The following is a 20,058-nucleotide window of genomic DNA, read 5'->3' as shown; positions in this document are numbered from 1 at the left end:
ACAGGTGCAAGCCTTACTAGAGGCAGGATTCGTAAGAGAAGTCAAATACCTACTATGGCTAGCCAACGTCGTCTTGGTGAAAAAGTCAAATGGGAAGTGGCGGATGTGTACTGACTACACAGACCTCAATAAAGCTTGCCCAAAAGATCCCTACCCACTACCAAGTATAGACGCTCTAGTGGATGCATCTTCGGGATTCAAGTACCTTTCCTTTTTGGATGCTTATTCCGGATACAACAATATCCCGATGTATCCACCGGACTAAGAAAAAACCTCATTCTTAACTCCCAAAGCAAATTATTGTTACATCATCATGCTGTTCGGACTCAAGAACGCAGGAGCGACCTACCAAAGATTAATGAATAAAGTCTTTGCAGAACACATCGGGAAACTGATGGAGGTCTACGTTGATGATATGCTGGTAAAAACACAAAGTAAAGAATCCTTGTTGACCGACCTCGCAAAGGTATTCGACACCATCAGAAAGCATGGTATGCAGCTTAATCCTACAAAATGTACCTTCACGGTAGAAGCTGGTAAATTCCTGGGCTTCATGCTTACACAGAGAGAAATTGAGGCAAACCCAGATAAATGCAGGGCTATACTCAAAATGAAAAGTCCAACCAATGTTAAAGAAGTACAACAGCTCAACGGAAGACTGGCAGCTCTGTCCAGATTCTTAGCCGGTTCGGCCATAAGATCCCTCCCCTTTTACGCCACATTAAGGAAAGGAAAGAGGTTTGAATGGACTGAAGAGTGCGAAAAAGCCTTCCAAGATTTCAAAAGTTTCTTGGGGCAACCACGCATTCTCACCCGACCACGGGAGGGAGAAGCACTCGTCCTATACCTGGCAGTAGAAAATCGGGCAATACCCTTGGCACTGGTTAGAGAGGACGAAAGCGGGCAACAACCCATCTACTTCATCAGCAAAGCCCTACAAGGGGCCGAGCTAAACTATCAAAAGATAGAGAAATTTGCCTACGCTCTCATACTCACTTCCCAACGACTTTACCCATACTTTCAAGCACACACTATCAAGGTTCGGACTAGCCAGCCCATAAAAGGCATTCTACAGAAGACGGACTTAGCCGGGAGGATACTACAGTGGGTAGTCGAGTTGTCCGAATTCAATTTACAATATGAAGCTCGGACACCAATCAAATCACAATATCTGGCCGACTTCATTGCTGAGTACACTGATACCCCGGGAACTTCCACAAAATGGAATCTTTACGTGGACGAAGCCTCAAATAAAGCCGGGAGTGGGGCAGGTATGGTAATAGAAAGCGACCAGGGAACCCAAATCGAACTCTCACTAAAGTTCGAATTTCCTGCTTCAAATAACCAAGCCGAGTATGAAGCATTACTAGCTGGTTTGAGGCTGGCCAAGGATGTAGGAGTTCAAAAACTCACCATCTTCAGTAATTCTCAAATAGTCACCTCACAAAGAGAAGGGAAGTACCAAGCTAAAGATCCCACCATGAAGAAATATCTGGACAAAACCAGAGAACAGCTCGGACAACTTGGGGAATATGAGATTTAACATATACCGCGAGAACAGAATACTCGAGCTGATGCACTCTCAAAACTAGCCAGCACCAAACTAGGGGAAATTAATAGAAGCCCTATCTAGGAAACATTGCAAAACCCGTCAATCTTAGAGGAAGAAAGGTCCTAACCATATCAGGTCAGGATCAGGGGTGGATGACCCACATAATCAAGTACCTCAAAACAGAAACACTCCCCACAAACAAGTAAGAAGCGAAGTGTCTAATACGAGAGGTACAATACTACACTCTGGTGGGTGACATCTTATATAGGAGAGGGTTCTCAACACCCCTCATAAAGTGCGTACCGACTTCTAACACAAAGGAAGTCCTGGAAGAAGTACACAGTCGCATGTGTGGCAACCACTTGGGGGCACGAGCTCTTTCTAAAAAGGTACTCTGAGTTGGATTCTTTCGGCCGACCTTGCGAAAGGAAGCAACAAATTTCGTCAAGACATGTTCACCATGTCAAAAGCATGCTAACTTCCACATCTCCCCACCAGAAGAGCTCATAAGTGTAACGTCACCCTGGCCGTTCGCAAAATGGGGACTAGACCTCCTCGGACCCTTTCCCCAAGGATCAGGACAAGTCAAATTCCTCATTATAGGGGTGGATTATTTCACAAAATGGATTGAGACAGAGCGCATGGCCAATGCAACTGCTCAAAAAAGTCAGAAATTTCTGTACAGAAATATTATTACAAGGTTTGGAATCCCTTACTCCATCACCACATATAATGGCACTCAATTTACTGATACCGGTTTCAGAAACTTGGTGGCCGACTTAAAAATAAAGCACCAATTCACATCCGTGGAACACCCACAAGCTAATGGATAGGCAGAAGCTGCCAACAAAGTCATACTAGCCAGGTTAAAGTGAAGACTACAAGGTGCAAAGGGAGCTTGGGCTGAGGAGCTCCCACAAGTCCTATGGGCATATCGGACAACTCCACACTCCACCACAGGAGAATCACCCTTCTGACTTGCTTACGGAATGGAGGCAATAATCCCAGTAGAGATAGAGGAAGGATCCCCCAGAATAATCCTCTACATTGAAGATACCAACTCCCAAACTCAAAGGGAAAAGCTCGACCTACTCCCAGAAGTCCGAGAAAGAGTTTGGATTAGAGAGGAAGCGCTAAAGCAATGAATGGCTCCAATTTATAATTAGAGAGTAGTCTAGCGAAGCTTCGCCAACAATGATCTCATCTTAATCCGAAATGACATCGGAGCAGGCCGGTCAGGAGTGGGGAAGCTAGCAGCTAACTATAAAGGACCTTACCGAGTTGTAGAGGTACTGAGAAAAGGCTACTACAAGGTATCCGAACTAGAGGGGCGAGAGCTACCAAGGTCATGGCATGCCTGTAACCTAAGGAGGTACTATAGCTAGAAAGTAATAAAGATCTTTGGTCAAGGTGCACTCTTTTTCCTGAAAAGGTGTTTTAATGAGACACCAAGCCAAGATCTACAAAATTGCCCGACTTAAAAGGGTAAGAATTTATATGTATATACTGTTGTCTATTTTATATTTTTTCTACTTGAATAAAGCTTTTCAGATTCCATAAAAAGGTTATCTACCAAGACGTATTAATCTGAGTGCAAGAATTCACCGCCCGAATACGACAAGGTCGGCAAGAGGAAAACCAAATTCATCGTCCGATCACGACAAAGTCGGCAAGATGAGAACCAAACTCATCACCCGATTACCTGGAAGTCGGCAAGGTGAAAGCAACAAAACAGATTAATGTAGGAAGTTATAAAAAGTAATCTATAAAAAGTCGCCTGATGAGTCCTGGCTAAAAATGGACTACTAAAAATAACTTAGGAGGGTTCGACAAGAAGAAGTCGGACTAAACCGAGCAAAGAGGCAAAAGTTATAAAAAAAAGTAATCCATAGAAAGAGACCTGGCAAGGTCCAAGTAAAAATGGATTACTAAAAATAACTTAAGAGGGTTTGACAAGAAGAAGTCGGACAAAACCAACCAATAAAAAGCAGGCATCTCAAACAAACAAAGTCAACTATCTAAAAGCATACGCAGCTCTGTCCAAAAAGCCACAACACCACAACAAGGCTATCAAAATTGTTCAAAGACTAACTAAAAAGGATTCGCCAGAACATTAAAAAGCTGTCGAGCAAGTTAGCCCCATGGGTCATCTCGCCCAACCAGAAGACATATAAAAAGATCTAAATCAAAAAGAGGTCAGACAAGCAGATTGCCAACACTCTATAAAGATCTACAAAATTTGCAAAGGTTGCAAAAGAACAATCAGCATATCAAAAGAAACACATCAATCATTAAAAAGTCTCAGAGGCAACCTGGAGGAGGACCTCAAAAGTTCAAAAGTACTTTGTTTTTCTACTAAAAGTTTCATAGAAGCAACTAACAGTCAAAGGAACCAAGTTATAAACAAATTTACAAAAACTAGAGTTCAAAATCCCACAAATCGGGCTGTGGAGATAAAAGCACATAAATCACAGGGGGTGAAAAGTTTCCCCAGTAGCAGCATCAGTGGCCGAAGGAGGAGGATTGATATTAACAGAGACAGCATCCACGGTCCCATCCTCATGGTTAAGAATTTCACAATCCGGATCAGGCTGGGAAGGGTCGACCTCAGCAGAAGGATTTGAAGAAGTCGTGGCAGCAGAAGCTTTGGCAGACGGGGCAGGAAGAGGCTCGTCATCTTCATTATCTGGAGCAGGCACTATCTTGCCCTCCTTCACAATGTTGTCCAGACTAAAGAGAGTCAAGTCAGGTCGAGTTCAGGAGCAAGAACTCGGACTTGCGCCTTTAGATTTTCATATGCACCCGTCACGTTATCTACCAGATGGCTTTGGAAATCGGCATAATCCACAAGAGCATTTTCAAGCTTTCCCCTCAGCTCCAACACCTCGGCATAAGTACGGGTGTAACTCTCTTTATGATTTTTTGCCATCTCCTCTACCAAATTTGCAGCTGCCTCAGCCCTGACAGCCCTCGACTTCTCCTTCTCCAAATTCAACTCCAGCTTAATAACCATGGCGTCAAGCTCGTCCTTCAGACCTTTGATCCTATCAAATTCTGACTTTTCGTCCTCCAAAAACTCCTTAGTTGCATGAACTGGGGAACCCTGGATAGTTCCAGACAAGGCTGCACCCATATGGGCCATCTAAATGCTACTACTAGTAATAAAATTCAAATGACGAAGAATGGACACATCGTCCATGGGAAGTCGACCATAAGGAGCAATCTGGTTATCAATAAATCCCACCGCGTCGAAATCTGGGGCATCCAAGTCAAAAGGCTCAACAGTGTTTTGTTTTTTATGAGGAGGGCCAACAGTAGGAGAAGAGGCAGTGCCAGTGGATGGCCGAGCTGTGTCAGAAGGAATAATTCAGACCTGAGGAGTAGGAATAACCTTCTTCGGTCCAGAAGCACTCGATACCAGTTTCTTGGGGGGAACCTGAGAAGACTCTCCCTCCACAGTCTTGGCTGAGATGTTGGAGGCAGCTTTTGCCTTCTTGGCTCGACGATAAGCCTTCATAGAATCTACAGACTTCACCATCTCTGAAAAAGGAAAACAAAATTATAAGTAAGAAGGGGATAGATTGGCAAATAAATAAACAAACAAAGAAAAGCTACAAATAAAGTCGACAACTACCCAATTCAGTCCGAAGAAGAGAAGGGTCTCCTAAAAATTTCTTTGTGTCAAGATGGGGAGGCTCTCCCCAAATATCCTCTAACACATTCACAAAGGCTTGCTCAACCTCATCAAGACTCTCCCAAGAGTACCTAGCTACTATCACCTTCTTCTACTAGCTTAAAGGGAAGGTAGGCTCATCATTTTCATCCAAAAAGAAATGCCGAGCTCCCTCAACAGCTCGGACCTTGAAGTAGTAGTTTTTAAAGTCCCTAAAGGACTCGTCATACATAGGGAAAATCTTTTTTCCTTGAGCGGATCGGAAAAAAATCCAGGAGGCTTTCTTCTTAGCTGCCCCAGGCTTCGTCAACACGAAAAGTTAAAGAAAAAGAGTTTGGGAAGGTCGGATATCCAATTCTTGACACAATAATTGAAAGATTTTTATAAGGCCCCAAGAGTTCGAGAGGAGTTGGGAAAAAGCCACATTACAAGACCACAACAACTCGGTCTTAAAAGGGGTAAAAGGAATGGTAATATTCAACTGACTAAAGAAATAGTCATAAGCATAGAAGAAGGGACGTTCCCCTTGAACCAAAGAGGGAAAACTGACTCTCTCCTTAGGATCAGGCGACACTAGCTCGTAATTCTTCTCCTGATCTGTTCATGCCTTGGGTCGAGCTATCCGACCCGGGATGCTCTACTGACAAGACGACCGACCTCTTTAGGTCAGGCCGTTCAACATCTTCTCAAAGAGATTGGCCAAATCACCAGAAAAACCCAGTAAAGGGCCCAAATAGAGGAACACGACCCATATCCAAAGGCAGTACAAGCCTATAGAGATAAAGGCGGTTCCCTTGAAGATAAGCTTACCTCGCCCAAAGATAAGATAAGATAAGATAAGATAAGATAACTAACTTATCTTACCTAAGAAGGTCAATCCACGACCATTATAAATACACTGGAGCACCTAGGTATAACTCATACTCTGATTCTACTAAAAACCTACTTAATACCCTTGCTAACTTAAGCATCGGAGTCCCTTGCAGGTACCACCACCCTCCGGTGACGAAGGATCAGTAGTGCGGCCAGTCCTACAAGTCGGACACGACAGCTCAGGCCGCCACCCACCAGTCGGACACGTCATCTCCGACCAGCACAGAAGATCTCGTCCGAGATCGACCTACAGTTTCAGGTAACCCTCGGAACATGATCCATATCACTACAAATCCTATGATGCCTCCTAAGTCGCACACAATACTTAGAATTAGCAACTGTGACTGAACCTGAAATCACTCAACAAACACATCAAGGTATCGAATGGAATTAAAGTGAATTGAATTTAGCTATTTTAAGGCCTAAAAAGCATGTTTTCACATTTAAGCACAAATCAAGGGAGAATTGCAAAACCATGCTATTTCATTGAATAAATATGGGAAAAGGTGATAAAATCCCCCAAATTAAGCACAAGATAAACCATAAAATGTGGGTTTTTCAGTGACACACATCAATACAACAGAATTCAGCCAGTCAGACATGCCTTCCGAGACCTTGGTAGACATTTCAACAATGTTCTTGTGAAGAGACATGGATCAACTATTCCTACAGAAAGAAAAAAGAAAAAAAATGGGGTTACTACTAAACATCCCGGGCAGATAAGGAAAAAACTCGGATGATAATATATGATCACCAAGAATCAGAAGCAGCGGTAAAAGGGAAACCCCATGATTCACACTAGAGCCCAGGGACACCCTTTGGAGGCAATAACAAGGCAAGAACCAGGAAAAAGGAAATCAACAACCTATGCCCTAAACATCTCGCAAAAAGAAATCGACACTCCACGAAGCAAAAATCATCATCACCAACAAAAAGCGTCAAAAGTCACAATTTCTCCTATTGATAGTTCAAAAGGCGTCAAAAGTCACAATTTTTTCCTATTGACAGTTCATCATCAAAAAGATTGTTAAGATAGAAACAAACAAAATCACCAGAAGGCGCACAGTCTTCACAAAAAAGCGAGCAACAAGGAAAAATCACAAGCCATGGATCAAGACATAAAAAAGACGCAATCTTTCCACAGAAGAATCAAAGTTTTTTGAAAAGCAAAAGCGAGATACAAATTTAAAACCTTACATCAAAAGCATGCACAGTTGTTGAAAGTGAAAAGAGAAAAGATAGAAAACACTAACCTGTAGGGAAGAAAGTGGTAACGAAGAATGGCACAAAATCCACACCAAACAGTTGCTTCAAGACAGGGAAAATTAGAAGGCCTGAAAACGTGAAAATACAAAGAGTTAGGGGCAAGTCAAAGAAAGCACAGCAATGATAAAAAAATGCAACCTTTAGCAAAAAGGATCCAGCCTTTCAAAATGGATTCTTCGCAGACATGAAGAACTGAGACAAGTCATCAAAATGAAAAAATGGAGAAAGAAAATACCAACCTAAGGAAGAAAAAAGCAACAGACGTTTCAAAGATTGTTAGGAAGACAGGAAGAGATGACAACAGACCCACACCAAACAAACTTCTTCAAAGAGAGATGTGAAAACAGAAGGGTGCAAAAGGAGTGAAACGTCATAAGCAAGAGAAGAGAGAAAAGAAAGGGGAAGAGAAACTGAAAAAGGCTTAAAAATTCAAAATGAAATGAAAAGAGGGAAACGGGGAGTTAATGAGCATTTAATCCTCACACGTTTCCATGAAAAGCGCAATGCACACTACAATTAAAAAGAGGAGGAAAATGCTCCGCATTCAAGAGAACCCAGCAGAAGTTATATAATGCTCAAACTCGACTTCTCCAAAAAGGGTCAAAATCTGAAGACACGACTGATGAGCGGATAATTTATACACTCTTTGGCATTGTTTTTAGTATGTTTTTAGTAGGATCTAGTTACTTTTAGGGATGTTTTTATTAGTTTTTATGTTAAATTCACATTTCTGGACTTTACTATGAGTTTGTGTGTTTTTCTATGATTTCAGGTATTTTCTGGTTGAAATTGAGGGACTTGAGCAAAAATCAGATTCAGATGCTGAAGAAGGACTACTGATGCTGTTGGATTCTGACCTCCCTGCACTCAAAGTGGATTTTCTGGAGCTACAGAACTCAAAATGGAGCGCTTCTAATTGCGTTGTAAAGTAGACATCTAGGGCTTTCCAGAAATATATAATAGTCCATACTTTGGCTGAGTTTAGATGACGCAAAAGGGCATTGAACGCCAGTTCTACGCTGCAGTCTGGAGTTAAACGCCAGAAACACGTCACAAACCAGAATTGAACGCCAGAAACACGTTACAAACTGGCGTTCAACTCCAAGAATGACCTCTCCACGTGTAAACTTCAAGCTCAGCCCAAGCACACACCAAGTGGGCCCCGGAAGTGGATTTATGCATCAATTACTTACTTCTGTAAACCCTAGTAACTAGTTTAGTATAAATAGGACTTTTTACTATTGTATTAGACATCTTGGGACATTTAGTTCTTAGATCATGGGGGCTGGCCATTCGGCCATGCCTGAACCTTCATCACTTATGTATTTTCAACGGTAGAGTTTCTGCACTCCATAGATTAAGGTGTGGGGCTCTGCTGTTCCTCATGATTTAATGCAAAGTATTACTGTTTTTCTATTCAATTCAACTTATTCCTCTTCTAAGATATTCATTCGCACTTCAATATGAATGTGATGAATGTGACAATCATCATCATTCCCCTACGAACACGTGCTTGACAACCACTTCCGTTCCACCTTAGATTGAATGAATATCTCTTGGATCTCTTAATCAGAATCTTCGTGGTATAAGCTAGATTGATGGCGGTATTCATGAGAATCCGGAAAGTCTAAACCTTGTCTGTGGTATTCCGAGTAGGATTCAGGGATTGAATGACTGTGACGAACTTCAAACTCGCGAGTGCTGGGCGTAGTGACAGACGCAAAAGGAGGGTGAATCCTATTCCAGTATGATCGAGAACCTCAAATGATTAGCCGTGCTGTGATAGAGCATTTGGACCTTTTTCACAAGAGGATGGGATGTAGCCATTGACAACGGTGATGCCCTTACATAAAGTTTGCCATGGAAAGAAGTAGGACTGATTGGATGAAGACAGAAGGAAAGCAGAAGTTCAGAACAACGAAAGTATCTCTATACGCTTATCTAAAATTCCCACCAATGAATTACATAAGTGTTTCTATCTTTATTTTCTATTTATTTATCATTTATTTTCGAAAACTCCATAACCATTTGATATCCGCCTGACTGAGATTTACAAGGTGACCATAGCTTGCTTCATACCAACAATCTCCGTGGGATCGACCCTTACTCACGTAAGGTTTTATTACTTGGACGACCCAGTGCACTTGCTGGTTAGTTGTGCGAAGTTGTGAAGTTATGTTCAGACCATGGTATTGTGCACCAGTTATTGGCGCCATTGCCAGAGAGAGAACGAACAACAAATTTTACAACCTAATCTGAGTAACAATTTCGCAATACCAACGACCCTAAAAAATTGAGCTCGAGCAGGGGCATTGTTCAAAAAAAAATCTTTCAAAAATTTCTCATCTGTTTTCGAAAATTATTCTAAAATTTTTTAAGAATGAATTCTAGTGTTTCATAAAGCATGTTGAAGCCTGACTGGCTGTAAAGCCATGTCTAAATTCATTTGGACTGGGGCTTCCAACCCAACATTATCAAGAGCAAGCTAGTTGTTGCTAATCCACCTGCTGCTGTTCCTGATCCACTTGATTTACATGCTAAAGCTTGGCTGGCTATTAAGCTATGCCTAACCCTCAGATTGGAGCTTTAGACTAAAAGTACAAGATTTCTGGAATTCATATTAAAAAATTTTGGAATCCTTATTGTGTTTCTTGTTTGAGTCTTGAGTCAATTTCAAGTTTGGTGTCAATTGCATTTTTTCTAAAAATTTATGCATTTTTCAAAAATTCATGCATTCATAGTGTTCTTCATGATCTTCAAGTTGTTCTTGGCCAGTCTTCTTGTTTGATCTTCATATTTTATTGTTTTGTGTCTTTTCTTGTTTTTCATATGCATTCTTGCATTCATAGTGTCTATACATGAAAAATTTCTAAGTTTGGTGTCTTGCATGTTTTCTTTTCTTGAAAATTTTTCAAAAATATGTTCTTGATGTTCATCATGATCTTCAAGGTGTTCTTGGTGTACATCTTAGCATTCATAGCATTCTTGCATGCATTCATTGTTTTGATCCATAACTTTCATGCATTGAGTCTTTTTTATGTTTTTCTCTCTCATCATAAAAATTCAAAAATAAAAAATATATCTTTCCCTCTTTTCTCTCAAAAAAATTCGAAAATTTGAGTTGACTTTTTCAAAATTTTTTAAAATTTAGTTGTTTCTTAGGAGTTAAATCAAATTTTCAATTTAAAAATCTTATCTTTTTCAAAAATCATATCTTTTCTATTTTTTTTATTTTATTTTCGAAAATTTCAAAAATCTTTTTCAAAATATTTTCAAAATCTTTTTCTTATTTTTATATCATATTTTCGAAAATCACATCATCAATTAATGTTTTGATTCAAAAATTTCAAGTTTGTTACTTGCTTGTTAAGAAAGATTCAAACTTTAAGTTTTAGAATCATATCTTGTGATTGCTTGTGAATCAAGTCATTAATTGTGATTTTAAAAATCAAATCTTTTTCAAAACTAATTCTAATCATATCTTTTTATCATATCTTTTTAAAATCTTATCTTTTTCAAAAATTTGATTTTAAAATATCTTTTCTAACTTCTTTATCTTCTTATGTTTTCAAAATTGATTTTCAAATCTTTTTTTTTACTAACTAATTGACTTTTTGTGTTTCAAAACTACCTAACTAACTCTCTCTCTCTCTAATTTTCGAAAATCTCTTTCCTCTTTTTCAAAAATTCTTTTTAATTAACTAATTGTTTCAATTTTTAATTTTAATTTGATTTCATTCCTAATTTTCAAAAATCACTAACCCCTTTTCAAAATTTTATTTTCAAAAATCCTCTCTCTCTCTCATCTCCTTCTATTTATTTATTCATCTACTAACACTTCATCTCACCCAAATTCGAACCCCCTCTTCCATCTGTGTTCGAATTTTCTCTTCTTCCCTTCTTTATATTACATTCTTTTCTTCTTCTCAGGAGAACCTCTATACCTGGGTAAAAAGGATCCCTATTATTATTATTTTTCTGTTCCCTCTTTTTCATATGAGCAAGAGCAAGGACAAGAATATTCTTGTTGAAGCAGATCCAAAACCTGAAAGGACTCTGAAGAGGAAACTAAGAGAAGCTAAATTACAACAATCCAGCAAGCACCTTTCAGAAATTTTCGAACAGGAAGAGGAGATGGCAGCCGAAAATAATAATAATGCAAGGAGGATGCTTGGTGACTTTACTGCACCTAATTCCAATTTACATGGAAGAAGCATCTCTATTCCTGCCATTGGAGCAAACAATTTTGAGCTGAAACCTCAATTAGTTTCTCTGATGCAGCAGAACTACAAGTTTCATGGACTTCCATCTGAAGATCCTTTTCAGTTCTTAACTGAATTCTTGCAGATCTGTGATACTGTTAAGACTAATGGAGTAGATCCTGAAGTCTACAGGCTCATGCTTTTCCCGTTTGCTATAAGAGACAGAGCTAGAGTGTGGTTGGACTCTTAACCCAAAGATAGCCTGAACTCATGGGATAAGCTGGTCACGGCTTTCTTAGCCAAGTTCTTTCCTCCTCAAAAGCTGAGTAAGCTTAGAGTGGATGTTCAAACTTTCAGACAGAAGGAAGGTGAATCCCTCTATGAAGCTTGGGAGAGATACAAGCAACTGACCAAAAAGTGTCCTTCTGACATGCTTTCAGAATGGACCATCCTAGATATATTCTATGATGGTCTATCTGAATTAGCTAAGATGTCATTGGATACTTCTGCAGGTGGATCCATTCACCTAAAGAAAATGCCTGCAGAAGCTCAAGAACTCATTGACATGGTTGCTAATAACCAGTTCATGTACACTTCTGAGAGGAATCCTATGAGTAATGGGACGCCTCAGAAGAAGGGAGTTCTTGAAATTGATACTCTGAATGCCATATTGGCTCAGAATAAAATATTGACTCAGCAAGTTAATATGATTTCTCAGAGTCTGAATGGAATGCAAGCTGCATCCAATAGTACTCAAGAGGCATCTTCTGAAGAAGAAGCATATGATCCTGAGAACCCTGCAATAGCAGAGGTGAATTACATAGGTGAACCATATGGAAACACCTATAATCCCTCATGGAGAAATCACCCAAATCTCTCATGGAAGGATCAATAAAAGCCTCAACAAGGCTTTAATAATGGTGGAAGAAACAGGTTTAGCAATAGCAAGCCTTTTCCATCATCCACTCAGCAACAGACAGAGAACTCTGAACAAAATACCTCTAATTTAGCAAACTTAGTCTCTGATCTATCTAAGGCCACTGTGAGTTTCATGAATGAAACAAGGTCCTCCATTAGAAATTTGGAAGCACAAGTGGGCCAGCTGAGTAAAAGGATCACTGAAATCCCTCCTAGTACTCTCCCAAGCAATACAGAAGAAAATCCAAAAGGAGAGTGCAAGGCCATTAAAATGACCATCATGGCCGAAACCACAAAAGAGGAGGAGGACGTGAATCCCAAGGAGGAAGACCTCCTGGGACGTCCAGTGATCAACAAGGAGTTTCCCTTTGAGGAACCAAAGGAATCTGAGACTCATCTAGAGACCATAGAGATTCCATTGAACCTCCATATGCCATTCATGAGCTCTGAAGAGTACTCTTCTTCTGAAGAGAATGAAGATGTTACTGAAGAGCAAGTTGCCAAGTTCCTTGTTGCAATCATGAAGCTGAATGCCAATTTATTTGGTAATGAGACTTGGGGAGATGAACCTCCCATGTTCACTAATGAACTAAATGCATTGGATCAACTGAGATTGCCTCAGAAGAAACAAGATCCTAGAAAGTTCCTAATACCTTGTACCATAGGTACCATGACCTTTGAAAAGGCTCTATGTGACCTTGGGTCAGGAGTAAACCTCATGCCACTCTCTGTAATGGAGAAACTGGGAATCTTTGAGGTACAAGCTGCTAAAATCTCACTAGAGATGGCATACAATTCCAGAAAATAGGCTTATGAACAAGTAGAGGACATATTAGTAAAGGTTGAAGGCCTTTACATCCCTGCTGATTTCATAGTCCTAGATACTGGGAAGGATGAGGATGAATCCATCATCCTTGGAAGACCCTTCCTAGCCACAGCAAGAGTTGTGATTGATGTTAACAAAGGTGAACTAGTCCTTCAATTGAATGAGGACCCCCTTGAGTTTAAAACTCAAGGACATCCTTTTGTAAACATGAAAAAGAGGCACAGTAAACTTCTCTCAAAACAGAGTCAACCAGAGCCCCCACAGTCAAACTCTAAGTTTGGTGTTGGGAGGCCACAACCAAACTCTATGTTTGGTGTTGAACTCCCATATCCAAACTCTAAGTTTGGTGTTGGGGAGTCTCAACAATGCTCTGAACATCTATGAGGCTCCATGAGAGCCCACTGTCAAGCTATTGACATTAAAGAAAAGCTTGTTGGGAGGCAACCCAATTTTTATTTATCTAATTTTAATTTATTTTTATTGTTATTTCATGTTGTATTAGGTTCATGATCATGTGAAGTCACAAAATAAATAAAAAAAATTAAAAATGGAATCAAAAACAGCAGAAGAAAAATCACACCCTGGAGGAGGATCTTACTGGCATTTAAACGACAGTAAGGAGCATCTGGCTGGCGTTCAACGCCAGAACAGAGCATGGATCTGGCATTGAACGCCAGAAACAAGCAGCATCCTGGCGTTCAGACGCCAAAAATGCACAGTGAAGAAGAGCTGGCGCTGAACGCCAGAAACAAGCATCTGGCTGGCGTTCAACGCCAGAAATATGTTGTATCTGGGCGCTGAACACCCAGAACAAGCATCAATTCGGCGTTTAAACGCCAGAATTGCATGCAAAGGCATTTTACATGCCTAATTGGTGCATGGATGCAAATTCTTGACACCTCAGGATCTGTGGACCCCACAGGATCAACTCAGCATCTGTGGACCCCACAGGATCCCCAACTACCACCACTCACTCTCTTCCCTCTTCTCAATGTTCATCCTCTCTTCCTCATAAACACTCTTCCCCAAAACCCTTCACCAATCACCTCAATCTCTCTTCCCTATCACCACTTCACCACTCACATCCATCCACTCTTCCCCATAAACCTACCTCATAAACTCCACTTGCCTTCAAAATTTAAAATCAATTTCCCACCCAAACCCACCCTATATGGCCGAAACTAACCCCCCTCCCATCCCTATATAAAGCCCTCCATTCTTCCTCATTTTCACACAACACAACCCTCTCTTCCCCTTCTTGGCCGAATACACCTCTCCCTCCTCTCCTGCATATTTTATTCTTCTTCTTCATCTATTCTTTCTTCTCTTGCTCAAGGGCGAGCAATATTCTAAGTTTGGTGTGGTAAAAGCATAAGCTTTTTTGTTTTTTCATTACCATTGATGGCACCTAAGACCGGAGAATCCTCTAGAAAAGGGAAAGGGAAGACAAAAGCTTCCACCTCCGAGTCATGGGAGATGGAAAGATTCATCTCCAAAGCCCATCAAGACCACTTCTATGATGTTGTGGCCAAGAAGAAGGTCATCCCCAAGGTCCCTTTCAAGCTCAAGAGAAATGAGTATCCGGAGATCCGACATGAAATCCAAAGAAGAGGTTGGGAAGTTCTAACAAATCCCATCCAACAAGTCGGCATCCTAATGGTTCAAGAGTTCTATGCCAATGCATAGATCACTAAGAACCATGATGAAGTAAGAACCCGAATCCAAAGAATTATCTCAACATGGTTCGGGATAAATACTTAGATTTTAGTCCAAAAAATGTGAGGTTGGCGTTTGACTTGCCTATGATGCAAGGAGATGCACGCCCCTACACTAGAAGGGTCAACTTTGATCAAAGGTTGGACCAAGTCCTCATGGACATATGTGTGGAAGGAGCTCAATGGAAGATTGACTCAAAAGGCAAACCGGTTCAACTTAGAAGACTGGACCTCAAGCCTGTGGCTAGAGAATGGTTGGAGTTCATCCAACACTCCATCATTCCCACTAGCAACCGATCTGAAGTTACTGTGGATCGAGCCATCATGATTCATAGCATCATGATTGGAGAGGAAGCAGAAGTTCATGAAGTCCTCTCCCTTGAACTCTACAAAATAGCCAAAAAGTCCTCTCCCTTGGCAAGGCTAGCTTTTCCTCATCTTATTTTCCATCTATTTTACTCAGCTGGAGCTTTCATAGAAGGAGACATTCCCATTGAGGAAGAAAAGCCCATCACTAAGAAAAGGATGGAGCAAGCAAGAGAGCCCACTCATGGAGCTCAAGAAACGCATGAGGAAGCTCACCATCAAGAAATCCCTGAGATACCTCAAGGGATGCACTTTCCTCCACAGATTTTTTGGGAGCAAATCAACACCTCCTTAGGAGAATTAAGTTCCAACATGGGACAATTAAGGGTGGAACATCAAGAGCACTCCATCATCCTTCATGAAATTAGAGAAGATCAAAAAGCAATGAGAGAGGAGCAACAAAGACAAGGAAGAGACATAGAAGAGCTCAAGGACATCATTGGATCCTCAAGAAGGAAATGCCACCATCACTAAGGTGGACTCACTCCTTGTTCTTACATTATCTGTTTTTCGTTTTCTTTATGTTAAGTGCTTATCCATGTTTGTGTCTTATTACATGATCATTAGTATTTAGTAACTATGTCTTAAAGTTATGAATGTCCTATGAATCCATCACCTCTCTTAAATGAAAAATGTTTTAATTCAAAAGAACAAGAAGTACATGAGTTTCAAATTTATCCTTGAACTTAGTTTAATTATATTGATGTGGTGACAATACTTTTTGTTTTCTGAATGAATGCTTGAATAGTGCATATGTCTTTTGAAGTTGTTGTTTATGAATGTTAAATATGTTGGCTCTTGAAAGAATGATGAACAGGAGACATGTTATTTGATAATTTGAAAAATCATAAAATTGATTCTTGAAGCAAGAAAAAGCAGTGAATACAAAGCTTGCAGAAAAAAAATGAAATAGCGAAAAAAAATAAGAGAAAAAAAAAAGAACAAGCAAGCAGAAAAAGCCAAAAGCTCTTAAAACCAAGAGGCAAGAGCAAAAAAAAAAAGCCAATAATCCTTAAAACCAAAAGGCAAAGGTAATAAAAAGGATCCCAAGGCTTTGAGCATTAGTGGATAGGAGGGCCTAAAGGAATAAAATCCTGGCCTAAGTGGCTAAACCAAGCAGTCCCTAACCATGTGCTTGTGGCGTGAAGGTGTCAAGTGAAAACTTGAGACTGAGCGGTTAAAGTCAAAGTCCAAAGAAAAAGTAGAGTGTGCTTAAGAACCCTGGACACCTCTAATTGGGGACTTTAGCAAAGCTGAGTCACAATCAGAAAAGGTTCACCCAATTATGTGTTTGTGGCATTTATGTATCCGGTGGTAATACTGGAAAATAAAGTGCTTAGGGCCACGGCCAAGACTCATAAAGTAACTGTGTTCAAGAATCAACATACTGAACTAGGAGAATCAATAACACTATCTGAACTCTGAGTTCCTATAGATGCCAATCATTCTGAACCTCAATGGATAAAGTGAGATGCCAAAACTATTCAAGAGGCAAAAAGCTACAAGTCCCGCTCATCTGATTGGAGCTATGTTTCATTGATATTTTGGAATTTATAGTATATTCTCTTCTTTTTATCCTATTTGATTTTCAGTTGCTTGGGGACAAGCAATAATTTAAGTTTGGTGTTGTGATGAGCGGATAATTTATACGCTTTTTGGCATTGTTTTTAGTATGTTTTTAGTAGGATCTAGTTACTTTTAGGGATGTTTTTATTAGTTTTATGTTAAATTCACATTTCTGGACTTTACTATGAGTTTGTGTGTTTTTCTATGATTTCAGGTATTTTCCTGGCTGAATTGAGGGACTTGAGCAAAAATCAGATTCAGAGGCTGAAGAAGGACTGCTGATGCTGTTGGATTCTGACCTCCCTGCACTCAAAGTGGATTTTCTGGAGCTACAAAACTCAAAATGGCGCACTTCCAAGTGCGTTGGAAAGTAGACATCTAGGGCTTTCCAGAAATATATAATAGTCTATACTTTGGCCGAGTTTAGACGACGCAAAATGGCGTTGAACGCAAGTTCTATGCTGCAGTCTGGAGTTAAACGCCAGAAACACGTCACAAACCAGAATTGAACGCCAGAAACACGTTACAAATTGGCGTTCAACTCCATGAATGACCTCTCCACGTGTAAACTTCAAGCTCAGCCCAAGCACACACCAAGTGGGCCCCGGAAGTGGATTTATGCATCAATTACTTACTTCTGTAAACCCTAGTAACTAGTTTAGTATAAATAGGACTTTTTACTATTGTATTAGACATCTTGGGATGTTTAGTTCTTTGATCATGGGGGCTGGCCATTCGGCCATGCCTGAATCTTCATCACTTATGTATTTTCAACGGTAGAGTTTCTGCACTCCATAGATTAAGGTGTGGGGCTCTGCTGTTCCTCATGATTTAATGCAAAGTACTACTATTTTTCTATTCAATTCAACTTATTCCTTTTCTAAGATATTCATTCGCACTTCAATATGAATGTGATGAATGTGACAATCATCATCATTCCCCTACGAACACGTGCCTGACAACCACTTCCGTTCCACCTTAGATTGAATGAATATCTCTTGGATCTCTTAATCAGAATCTTCGTGGTATAAGCTAGATTGATGGCGTCATTCATGAGAATCCGGAAAGTCTAAACGTTGTCTGTGGTATTCCGAGTAGGATTCAGGGATTGAATGACTGTGACGAACTTCAAACTCGTGAGTGCTGGGCGTAGTGACAGACGCAAAAGGAGGGTGAATCCTATTCCAGTATGATCGAGAACCTCAGATGATTAGCCGTGGTGTGACAGAGCATTTGGACCTTTTTCACAAGAGGATGGGATGTAGCCATTGACAACGGTGATGCCCTTACATAAAGTTTGCCATGGAAAGGAGTAGGACTGATTGGATGAAGACAGCAGGAAAGTAGATGTTCAGAAGAACGAAAGTATCTCTATACGCTTATCTGAAATTCCCACCAATGAATTACATAAGTGTTTCTATCTTTATTTTCTATTTATTTATCATTTATTTTCGAAAACCTCATAACCATTTGATATCTGCCTGACTGAGATTTACAAGGTGACCATAGCTTGCTTCATACCAACAATCTCCGTGGGATCGACCCTTACTCACGTAAGGTTTTATTACTTGGACGACCCAGTGCACTTGCTGGTTAGTTGTGCAAAGTTGTGAAGTTATGTTCAGACCATGGTATTGTGCACCAATTATTGGTGCCATTGCCAGGGAGAGAACGAACAACAAATTTTACAACCTAATCTGAGTAACAATTTCGCATTACCAACGACCCTAAAAAATTGAGCTCGAGCAGGGGTATTGTTCATACCCTGGGTCGAGCTATCCAACCTGGGGAGATCGAAGACAAAGCAACCGACCTCTTCCGGTCAGCTCCCCTGACCTCTTCCCTAAAAGAGGTCGGCCAAATAGCCACGAAGGTCCAAGAAGGCCCAAACTAAGGGACATAGCCCAAATCTAAAGGCAACTAAAGCATAGAAAGATAGAGGTAATTCCCCCTGGAGATAAGATGACCTCGCCTAAAAGATAAGATAAGATAACTAACTTATCTTATCTAGAAAGGTCAACCCACACTACTATAAATACGTTGGAGCACCCAGGTATAACTCATACTCTGATTCTACAAAAAAACCTGCTCTAAACTCATGCTAACTTAAGCGTCGGAGTCTCTTGCAGGTACCACCACCCTCCGGTGACGAAGGATCAGCAGCACCACCAAGTCCAACAAGTCAGACATGACAGCTCCGGCCACCGCAGCAGATCTCATCCGAGATCGACCTTCAGTTTCAGGTAACCCTCGGAACAGGTAGCAAGGTGAAAAGGAACTCTTCTTTGTTTTATATGGCACGACCTCTCCACATGAAGGTAGTAGGGCATGGTACAATTTTTAGATACCACAAACTAACCGGCAAATGCACCGGGTCGTACCAAGTAATACCTCAGGTGAGTGAGCGTCGATCCCACGAGGATTGATGGACTGGGCAACAATAGTCGAATGAATCACTTAGCCAGGCAAGCAGAAAAAGGTGTTTTGTGGTTCAAAAGCATTAAACAGAAATTCAGAGAGTAAGAATGCTAGTGAACTTGGTGTAAAAAGTATGTGAGAAGATAGTTAAGATTTCGGAGTTATTTATCCTTTCAGATTAATATTTCTTACCATCTATTTTAATCATGCAAGATTTATTTCATGGAAAATTGTAAATGATTAAACCCTAATTGCTTAGTGATTTAGTCTCCTCTAACCTAATTAACCGCCAATTCCTTGGTTACTTAATATAGATTAGAGGGCTAGGTTTAATTATAGTTTATTAGCCACTAAAACCCTAATTACCCAAATATAAGAGGATTATATATCACGTATCCCGTTAAGTCCAAGCAATTAGCAGTTTAGGAGGAATTTACTTTCAAGCTAGTATTCAAGTGAGATAAATTTTCCAAGAATCAACAAGAATTCATGTAGAATATGAGTCATTTTCCAATACACTCAAATTCATAAGATGAAGAACGAAAGTAATCCTTGAAATTAAATCAATACATTAATTAAAACAGAGTGGCAAAAGTGATCCATAGAAATAAACAGATCTCATAACCTTAACCACAGAGCTTTAGTTGCTCATGACTCAAAGAGAAAACTAGGGTTCAAAAGTG

Source organism: Arachis ipaensis, chromosome B01, assembly GCF_000816755.2.
Source record: "Arachis ipaensis cultivar K30076 chromosome B01, Araip1.1, whole genome shotgun sequence".
NCBI classification, from domain to species: Eukaryota; Viridiplantae; Streptophyta; class Magnoliopsida; order Fabales; family Fabaceae; genus Arachis; species Arachis ipaensis.
Note: the sequence above shows the minus strand (reverse complement) of the source record.